The 18,597-nt window shown below is 38.7% G+C and overlaps 1 pseudogene; it reads left to right on the top strand.

The window, feature by feature from the left end:
- The first annotated feature begins 11,046 nt into the window (after positions 1 to 11,046).
- On the top strand, positions 11,047 to 11,917 carry LOC131273384 (tetraspanin-6 pseudogene; annotated as a pseudogene).
- Positions 11,918 to 18,597: the final 6,680 nt, after the last annotated feature.

The raw sequence follows: 18,597 nt of genomic DNA, 5'->3' as shown, positions 1-18,597 counted from the left end.
GTTCAATTCTATGGTTTTTTTTTTCCTGGTAGCTTATGTACACTCTAAAATTTCCCATTTTATCCATTTTCTAATACACAGTTCAGTGATGTTAATTACATTCACAAACTCGTGCTTCCGTCCCCATCATACATTGCCAAAACTCTTCCATCACTCCAAACAGAAACTTTATACATTTTAGCTTTTAAAGTTTAAATGGACTGACTACAGAATTTGTGTAAGCAAGAAATATTTCATGTGGAGATGTTCCCCCTCAATACTTTGAAGGCCTGGCTCTCTATCTGGCAGCTGTAGCCTCGCTGGGGGAGGTGAAACTCATGATATAGATATAGGCAGATTGATGCAAAAGAACTTTTTAAAGAAACATGTCTGTGAATGAATTGTAAATATAGGTTGAGCTCATGAGTATTGGGGTGGTGGGAAAGAAGCCAATAAGAATCTATAATATACAAAGTACTGCATTAGATTCTTCACATATATTGTCTCCTTTAAATTGAAAATACCCCTGCACACACGAAATAATTGCACTTGTTTTCAGATAAGAAATTTGAGTAACAGAGAAGTTAAGTTCTTGCCTAACTAAAGTCATATGCCATGTAAAGATGCGGACAAAATTTTTAACTCGAGTTTGCCTGAACACACTCATTCTGATCCAGAGGCCCAAAGACCACACCTTGAAAAACCTAAAAGAACGATTTTCTAAAGGTAGCCTTCCTGAGGGTCTGTATAGAAGATGATTTTGTTCATGGGGTCCTTTTTTGTTCCTAAATTGACACAGTATTCTTTTTTTTTTTTAAGATTTATTTATTTATTTAATCCCCCCCCTCCCCCGGTTGTCTGTTCTCTGTGTCTATTTGCTGCGTCTTGTTTCTTTGTCCGCTTCTGTTGTCGTCACTGGCACGGGAAGTGTGGGCGGCGCCATTCCTGGGCAGGCTGCTCTTTCTTTCGTGCTGGGCGGCTCTCCTCACGGGCGCACTCCTTGCGCGTGGGACTCCCCTATGCGAGGGACACCCCTGCGTGGCACGGCACTCCTTGCGCGCATCAGCACTGCGCATGGGCCAGCTGCACACGGGTCAAGGAGGCCCAGGGTTTGAACCGCGGACCTCCCATGTGGTAGGCGGACGCCCTAACCACTGGGCCAAGTCCGTTTCCTTGACACAGTATTCTTATAAAGCAATCTTCATCTATCCTTCCAATCATCCATCCGTCTAGCCTCTCTCTGATTCTGTGTTTAAGTGAATTTTCTATACTGTAGCAATGCCTGCAGAACTTTTCAAAACAACATCACCAGATTCTAGTTACCACCTGCAACTCCCCTAGTGTAAAACTCACCCTTCCGAGTCTCCCCTCAGGTAGCAACTAGCAATTTGCTTTCATTCCCTACCTTGTGTTTATATCCAGCTCTTCCTCCAGCCAACTGGCAGTGAGGCTCTCTTTTTCCAGTCTCTGGTCTCCTGTTATCATTCCTATTTCCTCTGCCTCTGAACAAACAGCTTGTCCCCAGATGCCTAAGGGTAGCCAAGCTATCCTGGTAAAGTCACACCTCCCTTAACTCCTGTTTCTTGATGCCAAATCCCACTGCCCTTTATCTGGCTTTTGCTAGTATCAGCCAAATAAATTGACTAACCAGATTAAGAAGTGCTATACACTAAAATGGAGTAGCTTTAATAATTTCCAATAAAATAAAATGCCAAGGGAAAAATACATCTTTGATGTGCAAAGATTCCAAAACAAACAAAAAGCACCTAAAAACTTGGCAAAATCTCACTTGGCAATACAGAGATAGATAAGGTAACAATTCAAAGACTGACAATTTGAGAGGTTATTTCTTGTGCTGCCACCAAATGCCTTTTGTGTGTGTGTGTGTGTTTGTGTGGCCGGGGGGAGAGGGACAGGGAATAAAAGCCTTGTGCTTGGTGTTAAATTAGTGTACAGGAACTCCATGGCACGGGCAGAAGCATAAATTATTCTAGCTGTTGTAGGCCCACCTCTTATACCCCTCATTTTTCTGCAAAATCTCTTTTGCAGCAAGGACATTTTCTTGCTGTGCCAGGGAAGCTCTGAGTGAACATCTGTGGACACACAGTCTGCTCTGAGAAACCCTGATTCAATGTCCCTGAGAGTGTCAGTTCTCCAGGAACAGGCTGGTGGTGGGCCGCAATCTTGACATGCTGCTCTAATTATCTTGAGGATCCTATTTTTGTTACATAGTAAGACTGGTGTCTGTAACCATCCAGACTAACACAAGTCCCAGTGCTTCAAGGTGAACAGAAATATCTTTTTGAAAAGCATATAAATAGCTTCTAATCCCAAAATCAATGAATACATTTTTGGCCCTAGTCATCTACACATTTAGCCAAATGGCCTAGGACAGAATTTAATATTGTATGTGCTTTGTCTCCTCAATGGAAAGGGTAATGAAACCCACAGAGAGACATTTTCTTATGCCCACAGAATACCCCTACGTCCCACCATTAATATGTGAGATTCTGTTTTGCACAAAACTTATCTCAGAATAACCCTCTGGGGCCCATTCCTCCTGTAAGGGTTGCAAACCTTCATCTCATGACTATGATTCCTCACCTTGTAGGAGTTCGGGCATCTTCCATTTGCTACAGTCTTCCAGCATTGTTTATCTTTTCAAAATTTAAAACAAGTTAAAATAAATTTGTCCAGTGCATTTGGAACACTTTTTATTGTTGTGAAATATATACAGCTCAAAATTTCCCATTTTGACCACTTTCAAAGTATACAAATCAGGGATATTAATTACTTTCAAAACATTGTACTACCATCACCAACATCCGTTACCCCAACTTTTTCATCACCTGAACCAGAGACTGTACACCCATTAAGCAATAATTCCTTCCTTGCCTCTCTGGCCTGAGTCCCTGGTAACCTGTCTACTCTCTGTCTCTATGAAATTTGATTGTTCTAGATATTTCATGTAAGTAAGATGATACACTGTTTTTTTGTGTCTGCTTATTTTGCTTAACATGGTGTCCTCACAGTTCATCTACTCTGCAGCATGTATAAGAAATTTTTATGGCAGAGTGCACTTTTTTTCCCAGGAATTTGTGACCAACTTCTCATGGGTATAGAAATGCCTAGACCAAACTTTAAAGTTAAGGGATGGGAACAAAATCAAACATTAACTGGAAGCAAGGCACTGTGTGTGTATATTTATATATTTATAAATTAAGTTTATAAAGTTTAGTTAGTTCTAGCTAACAACCCATGAGTTTATTATCCCATTACAGGTGCAAGCTGAAGAACTTTCTTTTAGTCATATAGCAATGTGTCTGAATAAACTATATGCTCTTTCCACCTTACTAAACTATTTATCTTTGAAGACTCTATAACTTCGTCCTTTTTCTGCCTCCTTCTTGGCATCACTTCTGCCCTTTGTCAGGCACCTTGCGCTTCAGATCCTGGAGTTCCCAGCTGAGTTCATTCAAGTATTCCTTTATTCACTCACTCATTAATTCTGTCAGTTATACAAGCATTCAAATGCTTATTGGTACCTTCTAAGAACTTTACTAGGCACTGGACAGATAGCCATGAGGAAATCAGGAAAAATTCTTGCCCTTGCCACATGCTAGAAGGGAATGTGCATGAGTACACAGATATTTACAATGCAGAGTGTGCATGCAATTAGAGAGGCCAGTCCCAGCAGTGCACTGGGAGTGCAGAGGAAGGGTGGGTAACGCAGCCCGCAGGGGAGCAGAGAGGGCAAAGACTTTATACTAGGGGCATCCTGAGACCCTCCCTGTAGGAATTAGCCGCATAGATTGGACAAAGCCTGTTCTGCTCAGTGGATGCCCGTTCCCCTCGGCAAGGAGGGCAGGGTGACAGGAGAAGAGATGATTGATAACCAGAGACTAGGCTGTACGGGTGAGAAGAGGCACACCCCGCAGGGCACGTGTCATGGTAGGTGTCACAGGGAGTTTACCATTTACCCTGCAGGTGATGGGGAGCTGAATGCTCAGTAGTGCTTCCTGAGTCCGTGAGTCCTGGGCCTGTGCTCACATGTTAGAACAGAGACTAGAACGAGGCTGGTGACATGTAAACGTGGATGAGGGAATTCTGTTCGTACTTGATTGTGAAAGAGCTTTCTTTACCTCAAGACACTAAGTCAATAATGTAAAATTATGATCAAAACCTAAGTCTTTGTGGAAAACTCTGTTGTGCTTTCTTCTTGTGTCTAAGACTGCCATTGTAGAACCCGTGTAAATTATTTGGAAACTTGGATTTCGAGACAACATTAATTGTTGAGGCATTATTATCAGAGGAATTCTTATTAATTACATGGCAGTTTTATTTTTGTAATATAAAAATATATCCATGTAAACTGAAAAACTTCTTTGTCCAAACACAAAGTAAAAATACAAAAAATAAACTTTGAGAAATGGTTCATCAGAAATATGATAAAAGGTCAATATCATGAATATAAAAAAGATATAGCAGAACATAGAGGAAGGAATATCTGTAATCATTACTCCTGAAACAACCATTATACACATTTTGCTGTGCTTCTTTCCATCCTTTTTTCTATGAACAGGTATATGTATATGTCTGTATATGTACAAAAATATGTGTAATTGAGATCATATTTTACATATGATTTTATATCTTTACTTTTCCACTTGATTTAATGAGACATGTTACTTTGACATTTTCTATTACATATTTTTGGAACTATGTGAAATAGTTTCATAATTGAAAATATGATCTTAATGGCAGTGTAAAGTGCATTCTGTGAATACCACAATTTTATTTAACTTATTTTTAGACATTTGGGTTGTAGCCAATTGGAAATAATTCTGCAATAATATTGTAAACAAAATCTTTTTGTTAATATCTGATTATTTTCTAAGGAAATAATACATCAAAGGGTATGAATATTTGTGAGGATCTGGATACACACTGACAAATTGGCCTAAAAAAAAGATGATTATATTTTTGTAAAGCACATTGAAAATACATAACAAGAGCCTTAAAATTTTTATACCCCAGTATAGTAATTAAGTTTCTAGAAATATCTCCTAGGGAAATATCTCAAAATTCAAGGAAAAAACCCTTACATATAAACACGTCCACCATAGTGTTAAAATAACCAAAAATTGGAACTTTGAATCTTCCATCATGAGAAGTATAATTTGCTAAGCTGCCTTTTGTCTGTTATTTTATTTTTTGAATTTGAATTAAAGTTTTAAAAAATGTTATATACAGTTTGACTTCAACTCTTGTTAAGAAAAATACCAAAGGGAATTTTATCAAAGCATAGTTTTTGTAGATAAAAATATGGATCATTTCTTTTCTTCCTAATTTACTGTATTTTCCTAAGTATGAATTATTTTTATGTTTTAAATATTAACTAAGCTATTTATTCTTCCTTTGTTGTACAATTATAGGTATTTTTCTTTTTTTTCTGATGTCCTTAACACTGTCAGTTTTTGCATAAAACTTCAGCCATATTTTCATTTCCTAATAGTGTGGACCAGACTTTACATTTTGTTAAGAAGTCAATTGAAATCTTATGAATTTTCTCCACATGGCTTTCCTTGAAGTCAGTAGTTTGAAAGTATCTGCTTGTTCCAGAATGCTTTCGTGGATTCTCCCCGAGGGAGATGGATATGGGGCTTAGGATTTAGAATTCAGGTTTGGTTCCTGACTTGCTCCAGATCTCTGTGTCAGTTAGAAGGCAGCAGCCAGGAAAGTTGTTGTCTGATCTATTCATTGATCTGTGGAGAAGTAGACAGGGGAGCACTTTCGGAGTAGAATGTTCAGCTTCAGGCTGAGAAAGCACTGTTCAATCCAAATCTCAGTCTCGATTTCTATCTGTCAATAACCTGTTTTAGGTTTCAGTTGTGGTTTTTTGTTTGTTTTTTTTTTAAGATGGAATGGAATATGATTTGATGTGACATAAAATAAGAAATGTTATAAAGGGGATTCTGTAGGAGACTTTAAGAATTTTTGTAAGAATTTGGATGCCTCTGTAGTTATTTTTATGTTTAAAATGTTGTATTTAATTTTCATATGTATACATACATACTTTACATAAATGCATAAATGTGATGTTGTATTTTTAGCAGTATTTTTTCTTTCCATTTTGCTCCTCTTCCCCTCTTCTCTTCTCCCCCTTTCACCCATGTTAACTACCTATCATGTAGCCTTAGTAGGAGACCTTTATAATTTCAGAATATATCAATTAAATTAAAACGTTCCCACTTAGTTTTGGGTGGATGTTACACTTCCAATGTTAGCCTGGAATGGAAGCGCTGTAGCAATGACTTCTCATTAGGAGCTCATCTGTGCTGAACCTATACTTAGAGAAGTGTTATCTTCTTTTATGTGAAGAACTGAAGAGCTAAATGTTGTTTCTGGCAAGTGAACAGAGTCTTTTTCATGTTACTTCAATTTTAGAATGTTCAAATAAATGTTATGTGATTTAAAAAATAAAAATCTCCCTGTAGGCACTGATAGTGAAGGGCACAAGGGAATTTTATGGAGGGATGGAAATGTTCTGTATCTTGACTGCGGTGATGGTTCATGGGTATATAGCATTTGTCATCAACATTGAACTATATGCTTAAAATGGGTACATTTTGCTGTAGGTAAATTATACATAGAGTTTATAAGGAAAAAAATTTTTATATTCATTTAAACTCTTGGGTTTTAGAATTTGCTGTAAAGACATTGTCATTCACTCCTCATCTGCCCATAATGACATGTGGGTTTCAGGTGATTCATTCTGTGGGGCCATTTGAGGTCTGGGAAGTGATGGAGAAACAAAGGTGGCTTTGTAGGTGACAGGGTGTCACTCCAGGAACTGTCATCAGAGCTGCTCCCTTAACTTGTTCTTTCTCTTTGCTCTCTTACAAGCATCTCCTGGGTGGTGGTGAGATGTAGAAGGAGGCAGTTTTGATTTGGTGTCATGGAGACCTAGTTCAATTCTGTGTCTCAATATATCTCTTCCTCTCTCTCTCTCTCCCTCTCTCATTACTGTATCAAATATAGACCAGGAAGACCGATAGCTTCATGACATAGTTTGAAGCCATGTGTTCCCCAGAAAAACATGTCCTTAATTTTCATCCATTCCTGTGGGTGTGGACCCATTGTAAGTGGGACCTTTTGATGCGGTTACTTCAGTGAAGGTGTGGCCCACTTCAATCAGGATGGGTCCTATTACTGGTGTTCTGTATAAGTGGATTGAAATTCAAACAGAGAGAGAAAGCCACAGGAAGCAGGAAGCTGAACATCAACAGAACCAGGAAGAGAAGGGGGAGGCCAGAAGACACCTCTATGTGTCTTGCCATGTGACAGAGGAGCTCAGGATTGCAGGCAGCCAGCCCTCGTACACCAATCTTCTGGAAAAAAGCTAATAAATTCCCATTTTAAAAAAGCCAACCCATTTCATGGAATTTGCTTGAACAGTCTAGGTAACTAAAACAGTACAATTTAATAAAACAAATGTCTGGAGAACCATGGGAAAAATACAATTAATGTAACCTATGGACTATAGTGAACAGAAATACTGTAATATTCTTTTGTGTGCATGTTAAATCTTCTCTTTGTCACATTTTTCTTCTTATTCTATTTCCTTGTTGTTGGCTAAGTTCCCTCGAAGGAAAATATTAGGTCCAGAGAAAGCACAAGGGGTAAGAAAAGAAAAATAATAAGAGTAGTATTGATAGTGTTAGCAGAAGAACCATGTGAGATCTAGGAGAATGGATATAGAACTCATGGAAGCTGTGTATAGTTATAGCCATAAAAAAGTGGAGTACCTATAATAAGATATTAAACTGAATATGGGGAGGAATGTACTATGAATTAAAAGGTCAGTGTCGTCAGGAGAGAGGGAAAAAGAAAAGAGAGGACAATAACATAAGAGTGAATAAATGATAGAAAACATATTAGAGGTATTGGAGGAAAAAAGTCAGAAATATTGGGGGCTAAACAGAGAGAGGTGGAATGTAAGAGAAACAATAAATGATGAAGGAAAGAATGATGTAAAGGAAAGGTGATAGCATTGGTAGCCAAAATCAGTACACACAGAAAAGAGAAAATTGAGGGTGAGTAAGCACAGCAAATAAGAAAGAGAAGAAAAAAAAAAGCAGAGAGGGGGAGAAAAAAGAAAGAAAAAAAAAAAAGGGCAATTGGGGGCGCAGGGTAAAAGAGGAAGAAAAAACAAGAAAACAGACCAATAAAAAAGACCAGACTAGGCCTCAGGCAAAGAATCCTCTTTGCAATTGAATAAACTGCTTAGGAGTCTGACCTTCCCTCTTTCTCCCTTCCTCACTTCCTTCGCTCCCAAGGCAGCAGGGAGGCTGCGTGAGGGCTCCTGTAGGAAATTCAAATGGGTCCCTGATGAGCCAACTCACCTGAGAAAATAATGAATTTCTTGAGAGAATACCCACCCCTTGCCAGGAACCCTAAATATGCTATTGGATGCAGGGGCTGGTTAATTTTCTGACCTTCTCCCAGACCAAGTTTCCTATCCCAGGGCGTTTAGGTAAATTGGGCTCTCTCATCAGATTCTCCTTTCCTCTCTTCCTAGGTTCTTCCCAAGTCAGCTGATATGCTGACTATAAAAGGGGGGGGGACCAGAAAATTGAACCTGCACTCCTAGGCCCCTCTCCATCTCCGACTTAAACTCTCCCACTTCTGGAGTTAGTCTGCATCCAGAGATGTAGGGCAATGCCAGATTTCTGTGAGTGTTGGGTTCAGGAAACAGAACGCCGGGAGAATGTAGACTCAGGGTATTTACCATGGGCCGTGGGGGCTCAGGGGGCACAGGCTTGGGGTTCAAATGTTTGGGGGACATGGGGCTTGGAAACTGCCCCACGACCAGCAGTTCTCAGTGAACACCGTGGCTCTGAGCCCTTGGGGGGAGGGATTTACCTTTTCACTGCTTCTGTGTTCAGTGTTAGAAACCCACAGTTCTAACTTGAGCAAACACCAATTCTGCTGCAGTTTCTCCAGATCGATGTCCAGACACCTCCCGCCCTGCAGGTTCTGGTTACAGCCTGCTCCGGTAGGACTCTGCCACCACACAGCCGGTCTTTTATAAGAGGGATGACGACGGTGTACTTACTCAGACGCCATCTTGCCCCACCTTGCTGTAATATTCTTGCATAATGCCAAAGATGTACTGTGTTAATAGTAGTGAAGTATGGGAAAAAATATGCCAAATGTACACTATGGTGTACATATAGTGGTAATAGTCAAATGATATTATGTTATAATCTGAAAGAAATGTTCTACAAAAGTGGTATGTTGGTGAAGGGGTATTGTATGAGAATTTCATGCATGTGCATGATTGTTTTGTAAGTTCACAACTTCTGTAATAAAAATATATATATATTTTAAATCACCATTATCATCTAAAAGGATTATTTTGGAAACCAAATAGTAGATTTCTCTGAATATGCCCTTTTTCCTTTTCTGTCTATTCTCAACATAGCCATAAGGGTGATACCTGCTAACACAAGAGCAGCCAGATGATGTCATCTTGTGCTCTCAACTCTCTAATAGTCTTCCATTACATTTAGAGGGAAAGCCATAATTTACTATGTGTATCAGTTAGCATTGCCACAATACTTCTGTGTAACATGCTATGGCAAATCTAAATGGCTTAAAATACAATCCTTTATTCATTCCAAGTTTGTGGGATGGTTGGTGGTGGTTTGATGGTGGTAGTCCAGATTCAGTAATAATTGGTTTAAGGTGCAGGTTGGGTCCAATTTTGTTTCACATGACCCTTATCATCTTTGGACCATCTGTCTACCTAGGGTAGGTTCTTCTCCTAATGATTACAGATGCTCCAAAGAGCTGGCCAAATCAGGAGACACACACACAAATACACACACCTGTCATTATTTCTGAGCCAAACAACTCTCCAACTGCTTGTTACAGTCTCTCTTGGGACAGTTTTGGGCTAAACTTAATTTTGCTTTTTTTTCCCATTTCAATTCAAAATTTAATAATTAATAATTTCCTTATTAACCTAAAGATAATACAGGTCACATCTATCTCTATCCAAACTCTTAAAACAAACTATACATAAAAAAAGATTGATAGAATGCTAAACATATGCTATTGCATAACATGCAATGAATTTTCACAGAGAATATTTGCTGTAAACAAGGACATAAATTTTTTTTAGTGACACAGAGTCAAGACCTCAGTTTTCATATCTAAAAACTGTACTCCAAGTGGAAATGTGTGACAGCTTTTTCAGTGGGAAACAACCATTCCAGCAGACTTTCTAAGATAAACACAATTATTTTAGAGGAAAATAATATTTATTATAATAGATTTATATTTATTAGTTGAAAGCACAAACCAAAACAAAGACTATTAAAGTTGACCATAACAATGACAATTATGTCACGTCAACCTGGTAAGGAAATAACCAACTAAGGCTAATAACAATGATACAGTAATTCTGACACCATTAAGTAATAATTAGAAGCTTGTGAACAAAAGGGAAAATAGAAACATGAGAAAAACACCTTAATTTGGGGTCAAAGAAATGTAAAGTGTAAATGTGCTGAAACCTGGTGTATCAGAGAACATTGATTGTGTCTTTTAGTCTTGGGTGCATTAAGTCAAAGACCATTACCACCATCTGGAATTAAATTACACAAGGTGATTCTCTGCCTATCAGCAGAATAGAGAGTGAAAGCAGTTCAACTTCTTGATGTAAATTACAATGAAATCAGATAAGGAACTGCCAGTTCATAGGGTTCAATCTTCTATCACACTAAATAGCAAATTCTGAGGGGTCAATTTTCCATCTTATAGCACTACATGAAGAGAAAAATAAAAGTCAAGAGAAACAGAGTTTTACTTCAGTTACAATTTACTAGCTCTTCCAGTGTTTCAGAGTGATACAGAGCCTCAATGACCTAACAAGAGTGGGATAGCAGGTGGATGTAGAACACATTAAACAAATATTTTGATTGATTCAGTCTACTGGTAAGTAGTCTCAGCAGTTCTTGCTCTCCCACTCTGTTCTGATCCTTGGGTGCGGAGGTGCAGGGTCTTGGGCTAGTCATGGCGTCTGCGTCTTGGAGATTGCAAACTAAGCCAGTCATTACTTGTTTCAAGAGCGTCCTCTTGATCTACACTTTCGTCTTTTCGATCACTGGTGTTATTTTTCTTGCCGTTGGCATTTGGGGCAAAGTGAGCCTAGAGAATTATTTTCCCCTTTTAAATGAGAAGGCCACAAATGTCCCCTTCGTGCTCATTGGCACTGGCACTGTCATTATTCTTTTGGGCACTTTTGGCTGTTTTGCTACCTGCCGAGCTTCTGCATGGATGCTAAAACTGTATGCAATGTTTCTGACTCTCATTTTTTTGGTTGAATTGGTCGCTGCCATCATAGGATTTGTTTTCAGACATGAGATTAAGAGCAGCTTTAAGAATAATTATGAGAAGGTTTTGAAGCAATATAATGCGACAAGAGATTATAGAAACGATGCAGTAGACAACATCCAAAATAAATTACATTGTTGTGGTGTCACCAGTTATAAGGATTGGGAAGATACTAATTATTATTCAGAAAAAGGATTTCCAAAGAGCTGCTGTAAATTTGAGGATTGTTCTTCATGGACAGATGTAAATAAAGTAAACAACGAAGGTTGTTTTGTAAGAGTAATGACCATTATACAGTCAGAAATGGGAGTTGTTGCAAGAATTTCCTTTGGAGTTGCTTGCTTCCAGCTGATTGGAATCATTCTAGCCTACTGCCTCTCTCATGCCATAACAAATAACCCGTATGAAATAGTTTAACCAGTGTGTGTCTGCAGGCTTACTCCTCTCTGACTTTACAGACATGTGAGTACTCTCTTGTGAAATGCAAAATTACCTGGATGGAAGACTGCTGAAACTCCTTTAACAATAGACCAAAAAAAAAAAAACTGCTGAGACTACTTAATTTTGCTTTTTGTTCTATTGTTCACATTAATCATGGTGATCATAAACTATACTTCAAGGAATGACTCCATAACGTATCTCATTTTAAGAGTAATTTGGTTAGAAACAGTGGCATTTAGACTGTGAAATGATCAAGACAGATACTCATTTCATTTCCCCCACCACTCCAACATTTGGCCCTAAATTAAACACTGTTATTGAAGTTGTACTTTGTCAGGAGATCCTGCCTTCCATCTCGGTTCACGTTAAAAGCAACAAAGCTTTTGTTTCTGTGCACACTTCTTTTGCTGTTACTAAGTCCCAGACAGGATCCAGTTTCTGCCAACGTTAGGGAACATGGGAGCATTCACCAGGGAGGAGATTGGGTGGGACTGGCAAATGCAGAAGATGGTGAAAGAGGGTGGCAGCGAGAGGGTATGATGAGGAACTGGGTCAGAAATTGTAAGAGCATCTGAGTGTGTAAGGGACCAGCATGAGAAAGCACACCTATTCATCAACAGTGTGTCCTGTCAACTCTTTCTAAACCATGTTTCATACCTACCTTTTTTTTAAATTGACTTTTTTTATTTTAAAAGAAGCTTTAGATTATATAAATGTTACATAAAAAATACGAGATTCCCATATGCCCCACTCCCTCCTGCTTCCACCATTTATCATATTAACAACATCATTTATTAGTGTACATTTGAACAACTGATGAACACATATTGAAGCATTGCTACTAACCACAGACTACAGTTTATGTTATAGTTTACACAATTTTGTAGGTTATCACAAAATATACAATGGCCTGTATCCACTACGACAATGCATGCAGGACAACTCCAAAGTTTCGAAAATGCCTCTATATTACACCTATTCTTCCCTCTCCCATCCCTCAGAACCTCTGGTTGCCACTGCCTTTATATCAATGATAAGAGTTCTTCCATTGCTAGAATAATAATAAGTTATGGTAGAATAATAAGTCCGTTTTAGCCCATTGTTCACATTGTTCATTTCCTGATCTTGAGGATTTGGGGATGGTGATGCCCATTCTACTTCTAACTGAGAGGGGATTTAAATCCCACAGGGCAGATGGATGGAACGCTCTTGCTTGCAGTTGCAGACTCTCTCTGTTCCTTGGGATGGGCATTGTCCATTGTCATCTCCTTGTTATTTGTCCTGGGTGAATCTAATGAACTGAAGTGTGGGTGTTTCAACTCTGCTGAAATTTAGGGCCCAACTGGCACACAGAGGGACCAAAGATTTGAGTCTTCTGGGACATATATTTATCAAGTATAGTGCTAATTATAGGGTTCAAATAAAAGGGCAGGAGAACCTATAAATGAGTCTAACTCTGTTACACTGGGGACCATAAATTCCAAAGTAAGGCTCACTGACAGGGTGCTGAATTCCTTAGCTGTCTGTCCTGCTCATGGTTTCCAGATGTCTCTACAGCCCTGAGAAGCCCTATTATTTGAGGCACTGTTTACTGTGGCATAACAATTTTTAATACTCGCAAAACCAGTTTTACAGAATGTAATTTTGAGAAACATTCCAAATATAATATAATATTGGATGTTTAGCAATGAGTGAATTTATGTGAATACAATTAATTAAATTTGTAAATCAAATTTATTGTGTGGTATCTGGGATAGTTTATGGGGATAAGATTGACATTTTTGACAGTGTTGTAAATCCTTTTTAAACAACTTCAGAATTAGATAATATTATCAATGGCATAAATAAAATTGAAGATAATTTATAAGGAAATCTTCAACTACCTTAAGGAAGATCAAAAGTATGTGTATGTATTTGTGTGTGTATATATATGTATGTATGTATATATATATATATATATATATATATATATATATTTTAAATCTCTTCAACAAAGTCCCTGTGAATTCCACTGGATAATAATTTGCATTACTCTGTGTATTGAAATAATAAAATAAAACTAATCAATAATGCAGTTTTTCATGTAACCAAATGGAGGGAAAGAGAACAAGAGATATTTACATTATAATGCTTAAAATACATAATAATGGTATTGACCAAATTACAAAGACTACAAAAAGCCATCCAAATATCCAATAACAGTTTGTTCTTTCTTTGGGTTGAACATCTGCAGTGGAAAAATCTGGGGCTTGCTCCTACTTTTGGTGGGAGGGGTAGGTATGGAAGGAGGATAATATTGCCCCTTTCTAGGTTTCTGTCCCTCACAGTTGTGTGTGATGAGTATGCCTCTGGGTGGAACAGCCACCCATTAAATGAAAATGCCTCCATTACCTGTTGGAGGGTGTCTCCTTTGTTGCCCTTGTTTCAGAGAAGAGGAAGGGAAACGATGCTCCGTGGAAAACGCACAAAGTCTGTGCTCCTGAGAGGGAATAGAGAAGTTGTGCTGAGAGAGTGGAGAAGAGAGTAGCCAGAAGGTGTGGACCACATAATGTTTGTGGTGATCCCTGCTTGGACTACAATTCTTCAGAAATTTCTAGATTCATTAAATGCTTGGAATGAATGTGGGTTTTTTGTTTTGTTTTGTTATGTTCTTGGAAACCAGTGATGAAGCAGGGTTTTGAGACTGGATTTACATAAGCTGGAACAAAGCCAGTAAAGACAGATATTGCTGGACCCAAAAGAGATTCAAGAAGTAAGCCCTGAAGGTTTGCACAATCCAATTTTGAACAAACAACACACTGTTAGTGGGGGAAATGAATCCAGTTTTATGATGAAGCAGAACTGTGCAAGGCAGAGCAGAGAGACTCTGGGTGACTCCTGGGTGACTTCTGCAACATATCCTACTTTACACTCAAGTTTTATGAAGCAATACAATTCCTTTGTTGCATAAATTGTTTGGAATAGGATTGTCTGTCACTTGTAATAGAAATATACTAAGTGACATGTATGACAGTTTTAAGCTTTTTGTGTACTCCAGGAAAGACCATGTTCTTGGAGTTAATCCATTCCTGTGGGTGTGGGACCCTTTGATTGGAGGCTTTGTTTGGATTACTTTGGTGAAGCATGACCGAGGGTAGGTCTTTTTCCTCTTGCTAGAGTCCTATATAACTGGAGGACTGAAAGCAGAGAGACTCAGAGGAAAGAGCAGCAGAGACAGAGAAACCCTGAAAGGCCGAGAGAGAGGTCAGAGTCTGGAATCAGCAGAACACAGAGGCACAGAAAGAGGCCCCCAGAGGCTCAAAGCCCCCTGACTCTGGGCTGTTACTAGAGAGACTGCTGTTAGAGAGGGTTTCTCTGAGAATAGGTGACTGATTCCCCCAGTTTGCCCAGGACTTTTTCAGTTTTATCAACTGAAAGTTCCAAGTGCTGGGAAATTCCTCAGTGCTGGGTCACTCTGAAGTCCTGGGAAGTTGATGTGGGTGGGTGTTTAGGGACTTTACAGGCCTGGTGCTCTCTTTGACTCCATATTACTGGTTGGGGCAGGTCAGAGGAGGATCAGTGGAAGAAAACAGAAAAGTATGGTTTCCATAAGAGACTTACTTTTTTCTCAGTTTCAATTTGGATTCCAGGTGCCCTTGATCCAGAGGAAGAAGGATAAATCTGTTATTACTGAGGCTCCAAATCTCATTTTACATCTCCCTCTGGGGTGTGATTTATTGGGAGATCAGCAGACCTTCATTCTAGGTTGAGGGTTTAGGAATATGAAGCATACATGAGTAGAACTAGGGGCCTGGCTGTGGAGGTTTCTTCTTGTCCCCACTGGCCCAACCCCCACCACGGCAAAAAGCTGGTCAATCACTTAACTTTCCATTGCCCCAGGTGGAAGAAACCATCAGTATTTGAAAATAAAAATGGAAATGAAGGAGGGAGGTGTGGCAGTTTGGTATTGTTTATGAATTCCAAAAATAGATATTGGATTGTGTTTATGAACTGGTGTGTTCCTTGGTGTACTAGACTGTATTGGACTCAGAGGTTTCACTTTTACTTTATTAAATCAAGATTAGGGCTTTTATTTGACAACATCAGTGGGGCAGCTTGGTTTGAGTCCCTGCCTACAGCTGGCCTTCCACTGTGGGCTATATACACAGATGCTCAGTCAAAGACAGGGAAGTAAGAACATTGAGAAGAACACAGAGAGTTTAGTTTTGATTCTGGAGCCCTGGGAAGAGAGCCAAGCTATTTGCCTGATAGTTTACAGCTGGCCTTGTGGAGAGAGCAGAGCAGATGAGCCCAGAAAGAGAGGAGCCCTGAGAAGAGAGATGAGCCTTATGCCAGCCTCCAGCTGAGATCAGAAGAAGCTGGGACCATGGAGCCTTAGAGGAAAGAAGGAAGGCTGAACCCTTGCACACATCGCCCGGCATTTTGTTTCAACACATGACCATTGACTTTGGGTGAGAAAGTACCTCTTATGGTATCTTGGGTTGGACTCTTTAGGGCCTTGTGACTGCAAGCTTCTACCCCAAAGAAATATCCTTTATAAAAGCCAACCGAGTTCTGCTACTTTGCTCAGCACCCCTTTGGCTGACTGATAAAGGAGAGATGAGAGTATGTGAAAAAAAAAATTGCCCCGATGTCAACTCAAAATATGGGTGCACGTGGGGCAGATATATAAAGAGACAAAATGGTTCTATGAGCTGAAACAAGGCAGAGTAGTATTAACCGTTAGTGGCAGCTACTTGCTCTTTTGCAGGAATTAGAAAATTAAAACAATTACATTCTTCCATTGTACAAAATACTTTTTAATATGGGGATAGGAGGTTTCCAGTGCAGGGAGGAGCATTTGCTGATGTAAATACGTGATGGATACAGAAAGGAAGGGGTGAAGGAATCTGTAGACTTGTCAGTAAGAAGCCAGGCAGGTAATGGCAGAGCAAGGAAGCTGGGGTGGATTGGGTCATGGAGGATGAGGCAATTTACCTGTGAGTCTTCCCAGGTGGCTTCAAAAACTTCATGGGGGGCATGTCATAGTTTTTCCTTGAAAGAAGAGTTCATGCTCAAATAAGATTGGGAAACACTATTTTCCTTAGCTCTATCTTCATATGTACTTTTTAACCTGTCAAACTGCTTAATTTTGTTTAACTATTTCTAAAAGGTATTTAACTGGGTAATCTTACTTTATTTTAAGTTGAGAAATAATTATCATCATCCTAGGAGAATAGTGATTCACAGAGCACTGTGGCATTCTGACAGTATCAGAAATACTGTCTCAGAGGATTTGTTTCTGGGTATAATCCCAGTGAACACTCAGAAAGCAGTTTCATTTAAATTCTTTTAGAGGTCCATAATGTCTACAGTGGTGGATTTCCAAAATGAACCCCTTTCCCCTAGTCAGAGATAGAGAACCAATGTAGATACCAATTTCTCAGAAGTTTTGGTCTCTTGACTAAAAACCAACTTTGACTTTGAAATCCCTTGTTGAAAAAGAAGCATTGTTTAATTGGAGCAGTACATGGTTTAATCTTTACAAATCTTCTCATTAAAAAAAAATTTTAAATCTAAAAAGAGCCCAATCTTTTAGAAATGTCTCAGATATGTAAATAAGAAAGAGCTAAGAAGGCAAACATGAAAATGAAAATTTAAGAGTTCGAACGATATTTCAATTAAAAAGAAATTTTATCATTCAAAACAGGTATGGAGATTCTTTTAAAAATTTGGACGGAGTTAAAAATAAAGATTATCACATTGGAAAGAGCTTGCTATTTACATGGGAGAATGGTTGAATTAGTAAAATACAAACCTAGGTCCCATGAAAACACTATCTTTACAATTGCAACCCTGTCAAAAGGAAAAAACATAGGAAATTACTTTATAAATATTTTATCACTAGAGAACATTTTAGCTGAGCAGCCTTTAACCTAGCCTTTTCGGTTAGAGGCGATACACTCTCATTTTCATATGATATAAATAGGCCATCCATCATTATTTGATACTAGTTTTTTTGCACTAGACTAAAAAAAGGGGTCTGTTCAGACAAGAGGAAACAGCAGGCATTGATTAAGAATGTTTAGGAAGAAAAGGGTATTACCTTTCAAGAATTCTTCTGAATGTATGTTCTAATTGAATTGTCCTTTCCAAAATAAATGAAGGATGGAAGAGGTTTGTTATCACTTGGCTAAAGTCTTCTAGACAAAAAATTTCTCTCTAAGAGATGTGAGACACAGAGAGGGGTAGCTATGGCAGTCTTGCAGGTACCTGTGTGCCCTTCTGAGGTTGCTGTGGCTACACAGGACTGTGCCCAGGGAGATTTGGGAATGGTCAGTTTTTCTTGGGGGTTTCCACATCCCACAAGAAAACACCCTCCCCATTTTAGTACCCTCAGAGGAGTCCAGTCCTTTTGTTTTCCAGCTCTCAAGGGACCCCTTCTTTGGTACCCTATCCTGGCCTGTTGACAGAATGCACCTTTCCTGCATCTCACTGAACCTTCAAATCTTACCCTGCTTCCCTATTCACAAGAGCAAAACATTGGAAACAATTTAAATTCCAAACAATAGGGAACTTTAAAAAAATAGATTAAATATTCTGGTGGAAAACCAGTCAATCATTAAAATGGTGATTTTGATTATTAAAGAAATGTGAAAAAAACAAGGTACACAATTCTATGTATTATATAATCTATGTATATAAATTCTATATATCTATCCATTCTATACATATAAATATTTACACAAATACTCTATATGCATCTATCTGTATATATACGCACATATACTAAAA

The sequence above is a fragment of the Dasypus novemcinctus genome, chromosome 2, assembly GCF_030445035.2.
Source record: "Dasypus novemcinctus isolate mDasNov1 chromosome 2, mDasNov1.1.hap2, whole genome shotgun sequence".
In the NCBI taxonomy this organism is placed as follows: domain Eukaryota; kingdom Metazoa; phylum Chordata; class Mammalia; order Cingulata; family Dasypodidae; genus Dasypus; species Dasypus novemcinctus.
Note: the sequence above shows the minus strand (reverse complement) of the source record. Positions and strands in the feature narration are given on the sequence as shown.